A 4,854-nucleotide genomic window follows, 5' to 3' on the forward strand; every position below is an offset into this window, starting at 1 on the left:
AAAAAAAAAAAAAAAAGTTAGTGAACATGAACTATTTTTCGGGCCGAGAAAGGTCTATCTTTAATAATTTTTAATCATTAAAAAAAAATTATATTTAAATATATGTCTAATTGATACGCTTAAACACCGTTTAAATTTATTATGTCGACATAATAAATTTAAATATTATTTAAGTATCAATCAAGTTTATTTAAATATCATTTTTGTAGTACTAGAAACAGCTGAAATCTTTTTGGTAATATTTCAAAGAGATTGCAGATTCTTTCTGTAACATTTCATGAACCTTTCAACAAGATTTCATGTGCAAGGATCGCGGACATTTTTTTATTTCAGAACTGTCTCAGAAATGTTACAGCATATACAGTAGAAGCTCAATCATCCGAACTTTGATTTTTTGATATTTCGCTTACTCGACTATGTATTATTCGTACTTCGTTTATTCGATATCGATTATTTTCCGATACACACGCAACTTTGAATGGCTATGCATTTAATTATGTCTTCGTTTGCAAGTGTCACGTATGTACGCATATTATACCTACATAATCTAAAGAGCAAGTTGAAGGCATTTAATTGTTACTGAAGATCGATCCCTTTCATTTAGCACCCCTTTCAGTTTGTAGTTATCCAGTGCTGCTTCTGTGTGTTGACTTTAAGTCAAAATTTCTTAAATATGTCTCAAGATCCTAAAAGCACAAAGAATTAAAAATGAAGAAAAAATTAAAGATATGCAGAGCAAATAAGAGAGAACATACGTACTAGTTTTTTCAAGTGGGCAAGGGCTTTAAAAGAAACCAAAAATTTGTTTGACTCACGATTTGACTTTACTCTACTTTTTTTGCTAATAGATGCTGAGTGTTGGCTTTCATTGTCAGTGTCAGACATAGAGCTTCCAGTTTTGGAATCTGTAAAGCTCTCAGTTTCCAAATTTTTGACCAAACGTTCGTTTGACTTGAATTTTGACATTAATCTACTTCTCTTGCTATTAGATGCTGAGTATTCGCTTTCATTGTCAGTATCAAATGTAGAACTTCCAACTGTGGAATCTGTGAAGCTTTCAATTTCCAGATTTTTTGCTATTGTCCCTTTTTTCTGACCCAGAAAAAACATAATAATACAAATTATAGCAAAACGAAAAGTACCATGCTATCAATCTACTGAGCATTCAACATAAAAAAGATCTATCTGATATATTGCTTACCACACTAGATTAGCATAAAATTTCTCAAAACTGTTTTATATTACTTTTCAAAAAAATTACAAAGAACCATATCATGAATCATTATTAACAACCTGGAGAAACAGCTCGAACACAGTCAGACACTATATGCTAGATAATTTTTTTTTTACTAATTCTTACTTGATTAATTTCTTTACATGACTCGACCTGCAACACGGGAAGTAAGTTTCCTAGCTCATCCACGAATTGGCTATTGTTAATAATTAACAAGAATTTCTCATTTAGGTTTTCTGTATCTGTATAAGATTCTGTATACTAACCTATAACAGAAGAGTTTTTAGAGATTTATTGATGTATAGAAACATAGAAATGTATTTGTAATTATTTATTTATTACATTTATTAACAGACATTTTGCTGAAGACCGTTTATGTTGTAAGAATATTGATTAATATTTACCTTGTTTTAATTGGTAGTTTTGTACTATTTTTGAGATACTTTTTAAATGAAAAAAGTTTATTAGGTACAACAAAATTGTTGATATCATATATTAGCATATAACAGATTTATTTATTTAAATAATCACATAACACACACAGATTTATTTATTTAAACGTGGTAAATGGGATGCGTGATAAAAAATTTGTCATGTTTAAATAATCTGCTAAGAGTACGTTACATTGAATATGCAGGATGTTAAACAATTATTCTTGTTTTATTCAATAAACTTTTTGTTAAATTTTAAAAAATTGTACTAAAATATCAAATAAACATTAATCAACATTAATTTTCACTTTTAGAACATGAATCAAGATGTTCATTAAAATGTAAACCCATATATTTATGCAGAATGTATAATACCTTTTCTGATACGTCTTCTTTTCTTAAATTATGCAAACAGTCTTCGAAGTCTGTTCGAAGGCCAACTTCTGGGACAAGCTCTTATCTTGTGTGAGAATTTTTAATCTTCGCATTGAATTCATTTTTTCTTCTACAGCAAATAATCATACGTGCAACAGATTTCAACACAAACAATACATAATTTCTCACTTAACAATGGCTGCATTCAGCAGAAAAAGCTTATAAAGGCTCAGTAATTCTTTAATATGATAGGTTCTTGTTTTTTATTCTTTCCTAAGTAGAAAACAATCATAATAAAGAATCATTAGCTGATATCATGGTGGAAGGGTAACATGGTGTGCTTAGCCTTTTCCTTTATGCGACATTCATAGGCTGCGTTCGGGGAGCGCGCTATCAACGTTATTGTGTCATACTATCCTTGTTTCACGTTTAGTGGACGATGAAGATAGAATGACACAAATAGTGCTAATAGTGTCTCTCCGAACTCACCCATAGACAAAAACGGCGGAGATTTAGGCCGGTATTCATAGTCAGATCTTATATTCAAGACCGTCTTAAGTACGGTCTTAAGAAGTCATGAACCAATCAGAGGGCTGCATTAGCGTCTTAAGGCATTACTTAAGACAATCTTGAAATAAGAATCGATTATGAATACCGGTCTTAGAGAGAGATGCTTGCAAACTAAGCACATCATGTTATCCCTTCCATCATGGCTGATATTCATAGCCGAATCTTACAGACTTGTCAGACCACTCGAGCGGATCGGACGCGTTGCCTCTCGTCTCAGGTGTTGCATCACCTCGATAATATTTTTGGAAAGCCTTGCCAATTTTCAGTGAACCGTTATATCTCACTTTTACGGTCCCCTTATCCGTCTTGGCGCGCGGCCGTGCGGCGTGGAAGCGTCGTAGCCGCAGGCGTTCAGTATTTGAGGGGGCATTTCATTTCGATTACATCATTTTTCGTATTACTCGCCCGGTTCGAGGTGACCGGTCCATTTGACGTAATCTGGCCGTATCGACCTTCTTTTATTAATTGGAGGCGGGAGCCATTAAGTAAAGAAGAAAAAGATAGCCGAATCTTATATTTATGATCGTCTTAAGATGTTATAAGCCAATAGATCTGTATTAGCATTTTAAGAAATTGCTTACGATTTTGCAATAAAAATGGACTAACACCGGATATTAAGTGCTCACTGAACTGCTTTTTTCGCTGAACATAGCCAATTTAACCGATAACATGCATGCGTAATATGTACATGATACGTACACTCACATTCCAATTAATACAACAAAGTTCCAATTCGTACTTACTCTCGAAACGACTGATTAATTCAGGTAAATTATGCTGAAGCAACCACTTCTCCACTTCTTCCATTTCTTTTCACGATAAACACTACTGTTTGTCTTGTGAGGCCCCGACTCTAATACAAAGTCGATACGACCAAAATCGAAAATGCTTATACGGTGAGTAACAAAAGTCTAAGAGAGTAACAATCTCAATTGCGCGTTTGAAGCCGGTCACACTTTCCAAAAATGATGACGCATAGCATGCCCAACGATCCTCACACTACTTAACTACTAAATATAGTACGATAAATACTACCTGTAGTCTCGGACACAGAACTCGCGGCATGTCAGGATATGATACGATATATAATACGCGCGGACTTACGCATGCGTAAACACGAAAGCGAGTACCGTTTGTTAACCAACCGTCGACATGTTTTAGAATATTTTCTTTATTTCAGATATTATTCTAAACAAGATATATTTATAGAGGAATATTCTAAATGTTTTAGAATATTTTCGATTAGAGGATAGCTTTAAACGGAATTATTCGCTAATACAGAATACGATTTTTTCGGTGTAATGTCCAAGATATGTACACAGTTATCGATGTGAAAAGAAATTGAGATAAATAGCACCTGATAGGCTATTTGGGAGAATTACAGGTCCAATAAAATAATCTCTAATATTGCCTATTCAATTATAATCGCCGGTTGATGTCAACTGATTCCTATTGAAATCTTTATAAAATATATTGTATGAAAACTTACTGAAACATTCAGGACACAATTTGTAAGCACTGAAGTAAATCTTTACGTCGCATGCGACACGTAGAATACAATAAGTCAGTTATGATATCAACATATAAAACTGTTTATATTAGGGAGATAAGTGAGACAGGGACATGCTATTGTCATATTTCAATTTTCTTCTGTGCGAACTAGTATTCGAACTAGTGCACACAAGTACGACACATTTATGCACGTGTGTACGCTCGTTTCAAAAGTTTTTCTTTTCAGAGAGCACGCGCGGAGAAGCATATTCATAGGTTTTATGCGGTTAACTTTCTAGCGCGATTGTAGTCGGAGAAATGTCTTAAGTAGTTCGTCGATGAGAGAATCAGGACTCGGTCTGGTGACTTCAACTCTACAGAGGATAGGATTATGCTTGCAGCATCAGCCTCTGCTTTTTTCTACTCTCTAGCGCAGCCTTAGCACGATCCAGAGATCCATTTTCGCTAAGAAACCTGAATCGCCGGAAAGATTTATGCGAATAATGTAGAGGAAGGTCATCGATATCGACATACCACTTTGTTTTTAGACAATATTTCTTAAACAAAAGGTAAAAATACAACTTCAAAAACATAAAAACAAAGTAAAAAGTGTCTTCTATCACATAGTATAAGCAATTTTTTATAATACTATTAGTAATTTTGCAATAATTAAGTTTTTCGTAAGTTATGCAAAAATGAGCGTCTGACAAAATGGGCTCCAAAACTGACACAGTAGGCAGTAATGCTACGTAT

This window comes from Trachymyrmex cornetzi, unplaced genomic scaffold (genome assembly GCF_001594075.2).
Source record: "Trachymyrmex cornetzi isolate Tcor2-1 unplaced genomic scaffold, Tcor1.1 scaffold299, whole genome shotgun sequence".
NCBI classification, from domain to species: domain Eukaryota; kingdom Metazoa; phylum Arthropoda; class Insecta; order Hymenoptera; family Formicidae; genus Trachymyrmex; species Trachymyrmex cornetzi.